We start from the raw sequence: 13,634 nt of genomic DNA, 5'->3' as shown, positions 1-13,634 counted from the left end.
ACTTGTATCATGTAACTTTATAATGCAACAGCCCTGCAATAACTCCACCTTTATGAAGTTCATAATATTCTGTTTTTCTCGGCCGTGTCAAAGAAGTATTGATTAAACTGTACTTTAATTGCTGGAGGCTGTACTTTGAGTTGGTGTTGCATTAAATTGCGTTTTACTGAAAGTTGTTTCCAGTATTTTGTCCATGGTATAAACAGACTATTTGATAAACCAATGGGAAAATACTAAAAAGCTGTTAAATGTGAGTTTAAGATGCATGAATAGAGTTGTCACAAGTTGATTTGCTTGACATTTTTTCATAAATAAAAATTATTCAGATTCAGCTTGATTTGTCACTTCTATAATACACAAATATACAAGGGAGCAAAATGAGCAGCATTAAAACTTAGCAGGCAGTCAGAGAACATTAAAAGCGCAATGCAAAATGTGAAGATCAGATCCTATATCTGCACTTCCTGTGCAGTAAAAAAACATGATTATCTCATATGAAATTAGCTTTTTTTACCTATTGTGCACTCTCATTGACATTTGGCTCCGTAGACCCATAAAAAAAATCTCATACCGTGGAAACAGAGACTGAATTATTTTCTTCAATCTCCATATTTAGGCTACAGCTTCTCTGGGGAGTTGAAGGATTTGTGGCAGAAAAAGGGAAGAAATGTGTGAGTATGCGTGTATGCATTTAAATATAAGGAAAACAAAAAGAAACGCAGAGTGGAGGAGTATAGGGATGGAGGGATTCAGAGGAAGAAAGAAAGAGAGAGCCTTTGTACCTCTTAAGATCGCAGAAGACACAGACCTGAATATTAACTCACAGAGACCCTATAGAGCTTTAATTATTGATTAGCGATGAGTATTCTCTGCCAAAGCCAACACGTGCTCCACTGCCAATCAGTTGAAAGGATATTTTCAAGCGAGGGATGTGAAGAGTACGGTACCTAGAAATTCAAAGAGCAAAAGCCCTTCCTGAAAAGTTTTACACAAGACAGAAATCTTAAAGCAAAATCAAATGTAATCCAGTAAGGGAGAGAGGCCAGTCGACAGAACAGCTGCTCCCACAAAGGGCTGGATTACAGCTTGCTGCCACGTGAAGGGAGGAAGTGGTTGGATTTCAAAGCACAACCGATATCAGAGCTACATACGGTAAAGCTCTTTGCAATTGGGCCCAGACATTCTCCAGTTTATCTTTCACATATGAAGAACGCAGCAGGAGATTGTGCAGGTCTGACGTGTTTCTAACAAGAGGAAAATGTCTGGTAGAGTCAGGTGAGGTCTGGGTAGAACCCGCAGGAGGAAGAACATGACACGTTGGTTCCACTGAGGCAAGAGATGGCACCTGAGTAATCTCCAACAGATTCTGAGTTCGTATGCAGATAGGTGTAACTAGAGATGAGACAAAAGGTAGTCTGGACATAAAACACCTACAGAAAGTATCACTATTTGCGTTTCGTGTGGAGAAACGTTTGACTGGTGCGATAAAAGTCAGACTGTAAACAGTGTACGGTGAACAGACAACTGCAGCGATCCGATGTCCCAAAGCCGATGGGCTCTGAGATTGGCGCCTTAGTGGAGCATGCAGGAGGCCGGACATTACGCATAAATTCAACCGGTGAATTCACGTGTTTTTCTTTACAGCACATCAGTGGTGTTGGCTCTTATCCACAAAAGCTTTCAAATCTCGTTGTATTTCCGAGTTAACGTCTTTGTCAGCATCTGAATGGCTCCTTTTTTTCATCCTGTTATTCTTCCAGTTTCACGTCTGTCGCGTGAGTTCTGTAATATGTCCGGAGCAACTGACTCGCACATTTGCGTTCTCACGTACAGCCCCTCTGGAAATGTCTGGAGTTCAATGCACTGTGGAAAGCAGTTAATACACAGAGGTTCTGATCCGGGTTTAATCGTGCTGCGGTGACATCACAGCGACTGTGTGCATCCCTCCGCTCTGCCTCTCGTTAGCCCACTGGTACTGTCACACTGCATCGTGGTGGGAGATTACTAACGCTTAATTTCGTTTGTCTAATTGGAATCTAATTCTCACGCGCTGCAGATGGAGGCTTAAAGTCACTGCAGTGGCCCCAAGGTAACTCAGTGGTAACCACTCCGTTTTATTCCTCGCTCGAGTTCAACTTAGCTCCAGTGACTTCATTTCACACTTCATCTCCCTTCCAGTCACATCCCCTCGCACACACACACACACACACAAACAAATCACACATGTGCACACATGCTTCTGGCTCTCACACACAGAGAGAGAGAGAGAGAGAGAGAGAGAGAGGGAGAGAGCGGGTCCAGTTGCATTTTCTGGAGAACGTTTGAATCATGAACAATCAACCTACACAAATTAGGCCGCTACGCTTGGTGGAGTTGAGCTTGATGCGTGAATTATTATATTACACAGCTGTGAGTGTATTTTCCTTGCTGATATTTTCCTCTTAGACAACAGTTACTCAATTTCATTTTTTACTTGCCGAAATTAAAAATACAAACAGCGAGGCGAGTGGTATTTTCAGCTGCTTTAATTCACGGTCTTCAAGTGTCAAACTTCTATTAATTTGGCATGGTATTCTGTTTGAAATGTGTGAAACCTACAAACTGGGAAATAATGCTCCGTAGTCCCATTCCATCTGTCAGAGCGCTCGGTGTAGCTTGCACTTGGACTGCTCTCTCTCTCTCTCTCTCTCCTCATGATGCTGAGAGGCCTCACAACCCAGCGCTCCTGTTCAGCCTGACCCCCGTGTGGTCAAATCAAGAGGAGACGGCTCTTTACAGCGCAGAGCCACTCAGAACCCTGACCGTCCAGCACATTAAAAACTCTGGCTGGGAGAAGTGGAAATGAAACTGTGACCATAAACACGGAGCCCAGTCATAATATGGGATAATTTCACTTTAACGTGCCTGTTAATCATTTTACAGACTCAATAATAATAACTACAGTATCAAAGGTGACACTCAGCAATGGCAATCAATGGTATTGAAACTGAGCAACCGATTATTATAACAAGGTGATGATAAATAATCTTGCATCATGTTACATAGATCACATAGAAAAACTTAAATAAAAAGTTAACGAGTCATTCTTCAAATTGTGTTGTCATATTTATATCTCGTTCAATAAACCAGGTTCATTTAAATATTGGTAGCCGGCCAGTAACAGGGAAGGAATGTAGAAGCGCAAGCTAACCAAACTTGACCTAACTATTCCAAAGCCAAAAGTATAACATAATAAAAAGATCATTATAAAAGTGCTATTTAACAACCGATATATCCCCGACTGAGTTTTCTTGATATTTCAATTTTTTTTTAAGTGTGTGCGATAAAACCAGTTGTCTCTCAATCAGGGGTCGCATCTTTCAGAGGAAGAGCGATTGCGTCACAGCGGGGCAACTTGACCATCCCAATTCGTAAGCTCCTTCAAATGCATTCCGACAAATGAAGGACGCAGCTGTGGCCGGCTGCCTGGACTGGGTCCTACAAAGGATGGGGACCCTGAATTGGGACACAGGTCGTGGGTCATAAAAAAGTCTGATAGTTTGTGGCAGCAATGCACCAAGCACTGCTATCTAATAAAATAAATAAATGTTTTTTTATTAATAAGGAAATGTGTCCATCATGTTTGTATATGTCTAGAATACAGACATACAATCCATTTTGATGAGTAGCACTCAATATTAACCCAATCCTTGTTTGTTTGTCGGAAAATTGTGCAAGGCAACTTTAGTATCGGGAATTTTGGATTTAGCTTTGCGTCCTTCATGTTGCCTCGGATAACTACTACGTATTTTTCACACTGCACTGTCTGTCATCTGGGAAACAGTTGATCATCAACAAGTATTTTACCCTCAGTCTAAAACTAAAAAAGCCTATTTCCCTAAATCACAGACTATTCCTTTGAGAGGAAATGTATAAGTAATTTTTTTAAGAATTAAGTGAGCTTTTGCTCCGTGGTGTTAATGCTATGACCCAGAAAATGTTTTGTCAATGCAAAACAGGCTCTTAGAGGTGAGAGCTAATCACTGAGAGCTCACTCAAGATTAGGGAGGTGAAGTGATGAAGTGTTTTAGTTTAGCACAAAGGCTCACATTGTTGTCCTGTCAGTAGTTTTGTGATTTAAGTCCGGAGAGCAAAAAGTGAGTCATATGGTGCCTGCGGAGTGTGTCCTTCAGGCATTTGTGTGTGGGTGTGGGTGTGTGTGTGTGTGTGTGTGTGTGTGTGTGTGTGTGTGTGTGTGTGTGTGTGTGTGTGTGTGTGTGTGTGTGTGTGTGTGTGTGTGTGTGTGTGTGTGTGTGTGTGTGCGTGTGTGTGTGTGTGTGTGTGTGCACGCGCCACCATCTGTGGCCTGGTCACCCGCCCAGAGTTCTTGATGCCAATGGCTCCTTTAAAGAATGATTGTGAGGGGCCATGTTGAGAATAATTGACAACTCACACACAAGCGGCCACACAAATCAAATAACAATATCTTATCATACTTTTGCATCGGTGCTTCCGAAAGTAAATAATAAGACGGAAAATTGTTTTCCGCGACACAAACTTCCAGGGGTCGGAGCTTTTTTATCGAAGCGTGTATTCCGCACCCATTCTTCTCTCGCCTCTTTTCCTCCCTCTCTCTGAATCTCTCTGAATCTGAAAGCAAGAAGAGAGAGTTTCACCCAACTGTTCATATCAGATGAGAGCGGATGAAAAGAGACGCATATGTGCTTTTAAAAGGGCTGTCCCTTCATTTCCATTTCAGAGATACATTTCTCCTGACAGCTTTGAGGCTGTGGAAGTGTTTTGCTGAGGAACAGGCCCGAAAATCCCTGTAACGCTGTGTTGGCTCATAAATAGTTGAGCGCTTTAAACTTATCTTTTGACTGTTAAGGGCTGAGCATATTTCATTATGGGTGTAAGGAAATGCTCAGGGCACAGTGTTGTCAAGTGGCTGAGGTTTCGCTGCTGAAAACGAGAAAGGTCCCTGTGCTGTGTTGAGTTTGCTACAGTATGGTAATGGCCATCTGTTGGTGGTGCAGCAGTGCGGTAAACTACCTCTTATAGTCAGACAAGATGAGACACACACTCACACAAATGTCCGACTAAATAAATAAATCCACACCTTCAAACGCACACAGTGTACGACAATGACCTCTCCCCAGTCTAAGCAGTGTGTGTGTGTTTCTCCACGACTTGTGTACACTGCTCTGGGGGGAGTCGGACGGAGGACAGCAGAGGATTGAGCTTCAGCATGAGGACAAGGAGGGTTGTGAATTTACACTGTTGAGACCATAAAATGTTTAGGTCACACACACTCTCTGTCTGGCCTGCATAAGACACCCCTGTGGCTTAGAAGTTGGATTTTTATATGACAAACACGCAGAAGTAACATTGGAGGAAAACATTATGCCACCACTATGGTTCAGCCTGAGAAACTGTACCCAACTTGGAAGAAGTGGTTGTGGCTGAGGGACATCTATGACTGTGGGTGACAGTTTCAGTTTTCTGCCTTTTTTGTCGCTTTTTTCGTTTTAAACAATAAAGATATACCCGTGAATAAACTGAGTACAGTAGGGCAGCATTATTCCTTAGACATTTCATATTTAAATTCCCTGTATCTGGTGGTGAAGAAAACGCAGCTTGCTCTCAGCAGTTTGCCTGGTTCATCCGTACTAGAGGCAAATATCTTAAACTACAGTGCGGTATTCTTACAGAGGTAGGTACTGATTAACAGCGTGAGCACAGCAGTGTTTGGTCTAAATATGAAATCGAAGGATAAATATACTACGTGAGATATTCCCTTTATGCACGAATAAAAGAAAGATACAAAGGATCGGCTGCACAATAGGATTTATTCTCTGGTTACTGCGTCACACAGAATTGATCCATTTCCATTGTCTGTGTAAATAAATGTTTAATTTCTCTAAATATCTTTTATTTCAGGGGCCACCTTCCACCCGATGATAAAAACATGTTTACGCTGCTGTGTGAACGTCACTGATGTGTCGGGAACAACGTGTTACAACCTGTTTCATCAGTTGTGGTCATGTGGTCTCCCTGTAGGCAGTGTACAGTAAGAGGGCGAACCCATGTATATCTGATCATAAGAGAGAGAAGAATAAACCCCTGCATCATTTTCTTTGATCCAAAACACTCACAGTAAACTGAAAGCATCTCACATCTGTATCCACAGCCCTCAGATGGAAGGTAGGTGGAGGCAGGTGCAGATTTATTGCTTCAGCTTAAAAAATGTGAAACCTGTTTAGACATGTTTTTTTTATACTCAGAAGCTCCAGCTTGGGCACAACAACTTGGTTCTTTCAAGGATGTCGTGGGTTTGCCTCACAGAGTTACATGCACGCTATGGGATGAGATGACAGGTCGGGGGGGGGGGGACATAAAATGCATGCACCTAAAAAAACTACACACGCACGTGTATGTACACTTGATCACACTTGCAAATGCAGTCAAGCAACAACTGCACACAAATATACACACTATATCATAAGTACTAAAATAGACATAATAAACATTCTAATTTAACTGAGTAACATTCTCTGGCTTCATAAAAGCTGAATTTTGTGGGATAACGTTGTAGGCTGATGATAATTTACTGACAGTTGCAGTTGTAAAGAGCATTCTTGAGTTTTAGACAAATCTTCCAAATGAAACTTATTATCACTGACTCATTAATTGAATGTCATGTCTTAAAGGGCAAGCTTTTGATGGTCCTTTTATCAGGTCGACATTTATCTGTTCTTTCCAAGGGTGTTACAAATCACATTTGAATAATGAGTCTGTTTTGTTAAGTGCAAACATTATGGGTAATTTTTGGTCAGGTTTGGAACCAAAAACCCCAGCTTTGCCAGTTTTAGGGGAACACAAAGGTTTGGATCAAATTTTGATAATTTTGGTTGGTCCATTAATCCAAACCTCAAAACTTTGTTAGTCAATAACCCAATCACAACTCCCTCATTATGTTTTGTAGTGATTCCATATGGTTGTGAGAGGGCTTTGTCGTATCTAGTGCTAACTTGTATGTCTGATTTGTTCATGTGACACATTCCATGTACTCTTTATTTAAATTATATTTTTGCATTTGTTATTGTGGTATACACCTTTACATCTGTCTTAACATATGTTTGTTTTGATCTATTCTGTTAATGTGAAGAAAATCTAATTTCAAAATCCATAAAAAGTCATAACAAAGGCTGATGTTTACATGTGTGTTGGGTGACCGTGTGTACTGGTGGACGCTATTTGTGTATTAGTGTGGGTTTGCCTTGACAGTGTGACCAAGCTGTTATTTTCCCTGGGAACCTCACTGTAAATAAATATCATCTGGCTTCAACTCGTTGGGGTCAGCACAAAGTAATGAACACAAAGCTGTTGAGTGGGGGGGGGGATTGGTTGCTGTTGTGAACACCTCTGTGCAGAGATCCTCCTGTTGTGTTGTGCATGTGTGAAAGGAAAACTCTGGGATAAACTCCATAGCCAATTCTTTGGATTTTACCCGGCGGTCACGTCTGAAAACAGCTAATGGCTCAGATCAGAGGCTCCATTAAGTTTCATGTCTCATCACTGGGATCGAATCCTTTCAAACCGCTTTGTCTTCTGACACACACATGTCACGTGTATTTTCACCCTGTTCTTTGAGTAACACATTGTGCTGCATAAATATAATTATAGATGCTTTCATGTTTTTCCATTTACCGCTCAGATGTTTTAAGTACAGTAACAAAGAGAGTCTGCAGTGACCTGTAGTTGTGTTTTATTGATTTTGTGAATGATCAGAAATGATCTGAAGACAGCACGTTATGGTTCCTCAACACCACATACTCCCAAACTCAGAGCTTTTACTTATCAAAGTACAAACACAGACCAAGGATCAAACGTTATATCAGGGTTGATATTCGGTTCAGATTTCACCTCATGCACTTCTTTGATGAAGACTGCACCTCTTATCTTAAATGTCACTAGATGTCGGGGCTAAAAACCTGCTGGTGAACTTCAGGACACTGTTTACTTCCTTCACGATAACACACTCAGTCAACTCCTCATGGCTCCACTGTGGTTTCTAAACACCTTCGAACTGAACAGCAGAAATCGACACAGGAAATGTGGGGAACAGGTAAAGAGAGGGGAAAAAAAACAATGGAGGCAAGTCCGAGACTAATTTCCCCTGGTGGACTTCGTACGTGCGCTGTGCACGTGGAGGTGGTGTTGACTGATGAAGCCTGACTGGCTCACACGTGACGGCCTTCTCACCAAGGTTCTGAGCACAACACCCCCCCCCCCCCAGCTCTCCCTGCAGTTCACACACACTACTGCCTTCATTAGAACCACTGCACATCCCACTCACCACCATCCCTCTATCTTCACTCCAGCTCCCAGTCCACCCCCCCCCCCCCCGTACTATATCCGCAATTCCCATTATCATTATGAGCTCCACTTCTCCATTCAGCCTTTTTTTTTTCCTGAGTACCAGCTCCCACTTTACCCCAGGCAATTTATCACCTTCCCCACTGTTCACTTTAATGTCTAGCAGGAATGTACCTCTATGCCCCTGGTGATTAACCCTTTGGTAAATTTACCCAAGTGAGGAAAACATACACATCAGAGTCAACCACATATAATGATTCATTCAGAAGAGGAATATTTTTGATTTAATAATAAGCAGATAATCACAAATTAATCAGCATTAACAACTTGAATTTGCCAGGGTCATTTGCTGTATAAACAAGATTATTTTATGCATGTATATCTCTCGTTCTTTGAAAAAAAAAAAACAGAAGCAATAGCACATTTAATAACACACCTTATAAGGGCCCAGCTAGTCATTTCATATTCTCAAGGTTGTTATGGGTTTCGTAAAAGAAAAAGGGTTAGGGCAGACCTCATATAACTGGAATGGCTATCAGTAAAGTGCATATCTATACCAAGGCCCAAAAGTTGATCCAGATTTTTATTTAGATCTGCACCACAGAAAAACATTAGTCCCCTAAACATGTTCGTTCATTTAACAAGATCAACGAATTTTTCTCTAAGAAATCAAGGAATATATTCAAAGATCAGGAAAAAATGCGAAAGTGATATAAAAAATCCTGGATCCGGCCCATGATCCGCTTCACACTACAATTCAATGGCTTCTTTCCTTATTAATAATCAGATAGCGGTGAAAGATAACAATAATATAAATAAAATTTAGCTCTATTAAATAACTAGCTGGTTGATAACCGTTGATAGTCAGTATATTAGAAGATCAGTTGGGACAATCAGTACTTTTCCATTTGCATCACACACTGTCACTGGGGGGATCACACATGTCAGGGAGGCAGATAGACAAGAATTGAAGTGGTATGTTAAAAATAAAAGAGGAGGTAATAAACTCAAAGGACAAACAACTGAGACACAAATTCCAAAAAACAACAACGCAAGGCAGACGAGACCAAAGTCCAAAAACACGTAGAGGGCACAGTCACACATGCATGAATGTGAAGCAAATATCAAGGATCAAAGTTCACTAAAGCTGAAAGTTGAAAGGAAGCAAATGTTTTATTCACCTCCTCGCTTGCACAGAAGTGAACGGGAGGTGAAGGTTTGCCACTGATACACTTATGTACGTGTGTTCGGGTCCATGGTCCAACAAAAGATCTACAAAGAAATCAAAAGGCCACAAAGTCCAATGACAAGGGCTGAATCGTGTGTAATAAGTCTTTAAAGACAGCAACTACAAATATTGCATCTTCTGTGTTGAATGCAAATGTCAAACAAAGAACAAATACATCCATCACTGCTGATTGATGATTAATAATTCTAAACGTCAATTATTCGATTCTGAACAGTTGAAATTATTTTCACTTATGTAATTTGTCGGTACTATTGTTCTCTTTCCACGTATCCTACTTCAGAGTATCTTCTCAGGTTGAGTCTATGTGGGAATTAGCTGTGAAAATGTGATTGGGAATAAACCGACAGCATCCTCTCACCCAGCATCAGCTCTCTCACAGTAAACATTGTCGACTTCCCTCAGCTCTAGATAAGCACAATTATGCATACATAATCACTGGTGTTACACAACTAAGTGGGTTACTGGTACATGAATAATTTGTGTTTGATACTCAGCCTTCGCCCTCAGAGTTTTCTCTTTGTCATTGTTTTAGTCTAGTTGCACAACTTTCCGAAGATTCTTGTCTTTTCAATCATTGTGTTTTCATTTTAAAAGATACGGTTTTGTTTTGTGTTTCTTTGGTCACAGACGGGCTCTGAAATTGTATTTTCATTTAAGTTACAATCCTGATGATGTTTCCAACATCGCTCCCTGGTTCTGATTTTATTTATGCTCAAACATTTTTCAACAAATGTCTTTACTTTTTGTGTTTACCTCTCTCTATGCATTAGTTCTCATTGTTAGCTGTGGAGACTGTGATTTCCAGATTGACTCAATTTGCCTCCTTCACACGGGGGATTCACAGGAAATAATGAATGTTTGTAATCCAGCTTTACTCTTTTTAATCTTGTTGACATCAGTCTCACTGTTCACACTTATACAGCTGCATCATGCATATATTAAGTTACTGATATACGCAAACAGGACATTTTCTTCTGTTGCTGCGTCAAATTACAAACATGCCCAACATTGGTGGTTTTTATACTGTGAAGCAGTCGCTCAGAACTCTTATTTTACTTTTATTTTATATAGAACTAATTTCAGCTACAATCATTTATCAAAAATCTACCTGTTAAACAAGTCCACAGTCATTTATTACCAGCATGTTTTACTTTTTGCGGGGAGGAATGGAACAAAAAGGAGCTGATAAGTCTGTTTGTATATCAATGATTTTGTCTTCTGAAAGCTTAGGGATGCTGACAAAACAGATGAAATGGTGCAGTGCCACCGGAGACTGTATGGGGCAGTGTTGCCAACAGTTCCAGCCAGATTTAAATGTGACACGAGGAATACGTTTTAAAAATGGCAGAACTTTTTGAGGAAAGGATTTGAGTTGATAAGTTGGAACAAAAGGTGCAACAACAGCTTTCGCCTCTTTCTTAACTTTATCTCCTCCACTGTCGCCACCTTTGTCGTTTTCAGAAACTTTGTGCTGCCCTCTAGTGTATGTACTTCTTAAAATCAGGGTTGGTTAAATCGTATATTTAGGCAGTATAAATGAGCCATAAAGGGATAGTTCACCAAAAAATGTAAATGTACTCATTATCTACCCAAAACTATGCCAAAGGAGGGTTGGGTGAAATGTTTGAGTCCACAGAACTCTTCCCAGTTTCATGGGTTAACAGCGTTGCAGCCAAATCCAACACAATTGTAAGTAACTGGGGACCATTTCTTCAATCGTAAAAGAAACAACGGAAGAAAACTGCAGCAGTAACTATGAGGAGGATAACAACGGCCATTTAGGCCCAAAAAAAATCCCAGGGCTAACGTTCACTTGGATTAAACCACAGGAGCAGTTTGGAGCCAACGCTGTTTATCCATAACATTTAAATTTTTAGATGATCTGTAGACTGCACACTTCCAATAAAGCAGGACAACCAGATCATGTGGGCAGTTTTCATTAGGAACAGACTTTTTAATTAAAGAGTGGGTTTGGCTGCTCTGTAAACAGATACACCGGTTGCTCCTCTGTTGTGTTACTAGCTGCTCAATCAGTGTTTGTTGTTTTATTGAACTGTTCTGTCAAATCAGCCAGGGATTAAATCTTAAGGAGACGAAATCCCCAAAAACTTTGATTCTGCTTATCAGTTCCTGAAAGCAAGCTTTACAGCTGCCATGAATTATTCTACCATGCCTGTCAATTATTTGTAACACACACATCAAGTTTTGTGCAATGCGAAAGTCGACGTGCAGTTGTGAGTGTGTTCGTCTCTCTCATCTTTTTGGTCACTAATGAGATGTCCAACTGTGGCAGTCATCTTAAAAGGTGCTTCCTTTGTCATGGAGATATGTGGGAGACAATTTTAGCAACTGATAAAGACACGTGTCAGCAAGACAGTTGAGGAAACTGCACAACCACAGACACACACACACACACCCACACACACAGCCATCACATCATCTAGATCTGATTGTGCAGTATGAGGAGGAAGGAGCTGCCCCTCTCCCTTAGCAGTGTGTAATTAGCAGTGCCATCTGTATGCTGTGGGCTGTCAGAGACTCAGGGGCGAGGACAGAGCAGGAGGAGCACGCTTGTCCATCCTCATTTACACTCAAATCATTTCTCCGGCCTATTCATTCTCTTTTTTTTCCCATTACTCCTCTGCTCCTTTTCCTCGAAAAATGCTCTCCCAGATTAAGCCATCAACTCCAAACCGGCTCTGTTTCCTGTGCGGTGCCGCGCCACCCCTCCGTCCTCTTTGTGCGCTATTCAACCTCTCAAATGTCAATTCACTGCTGCCGTTTTCACACCTTGCCACATTTGTCTCTCCTCGGCCTCCTCGTGCCATCCATCAAATTTCCATGCATGCGCTGATTTCACATCTCTCTCTGTCTGTTTTCTCCCGGTCATCGTTTGGTCTCTCTCCCCTCCCTCTCTCTCTATCTGTGCTTATGTGTCTCTGTTGTTTGCTCATTCTTTCTCTCTCTCATTCCCTCCTCCACCTCTCTCTATCTCCCTCTCTTTTTCTGGACTCTCAGAGGAGAAGAACAGGTTTAAATGACGGTCTTGTTAACGGGGTCACTGATAATTCTGCTAATTAGCTGCCGTATCACCTTGAGCTGTGGTCCCAGCCGCTAGATAAGAGAGACTGTGAGTGAGTGAGCGAGGGGGTGAGAGAGACGATGGAAGAGAGAGAGACACCCTCCTATTCTGGCGGCATTGAAGAGCAGGACACCATCGCTCGCTTTATTAAATCGATTTTTCAAAAACAGGAGAAAGATTAAACACCAAAGAAAGATTAATAACAAACGCAGCACTGGTCTGTTTACGAGAAAAGTGTTTTCCTGTAAACGTGTCTCTGAGAAAGTAAGGAATTAAATAAATCAAATTCAAGTTAATTAAAAAGTCAAAACTAACGTTGCTTTAAAAAAATAATTGAAGTGTTACTTCAGATTTATTTTGATGCTACTCTGAAAACCAAAACCCAGGCACGCACTGTGGCTGTTAATCATATTTGTATATTTATTTGAATGAGCGACAATAGGCACGATTGGCTGAAAATAAATAAAATTGACAAACCTTGGAGCAAAATCATCCCATAATTAACCTGTTAGAAATCAATACACAGCAGACTGTATGCAAACTGAGAGGACATGATCCTTATTAGAGGCTAATCTCAAAGTGGATCCTCCCGTCGCACTATTGGCTGCTCAGGGAGTCACCAGACCTCCTATTGGTCCAGCAAATTGTTAATGAGCTTCAGATGTCCACCTCACGCAGCGGGATTATCGTGCCATTTAATGTTGATATCAGCCACACTAATTACAGCCTATTAATTATGGAATAATTAATTGAAATCAAAAACTATACTCCAGTTAGTGTAATTAAAGAAGGCTAATTAATGCATTAATTGATTTTATGTTAATTTAATTTCCCATGAAAGTAGATGAATCTTGGGAGAATGACGCATAGTGAGGTACAGGCCCGTCTAAAAAGGTTGATATCATTTGGTACGTTGAGAAATAAGATGGCAGAAGTGTACAAGGT

Source organism: Limanda limanda, chromosome 16, assembly GCF_963576545.1.
Source record: "Limanda limanda chromosome 16, fLimLim1.1, whole genome shotgun sequence".
NCBI lineage: Eukaryota > Metazoa > Chordata > Actinopteri > Pleuronectiformes > Pleuronectidae > Limanda > Limanda limanda.
This window is presented reverse-complemented; position numbering follows the sequence as displayed.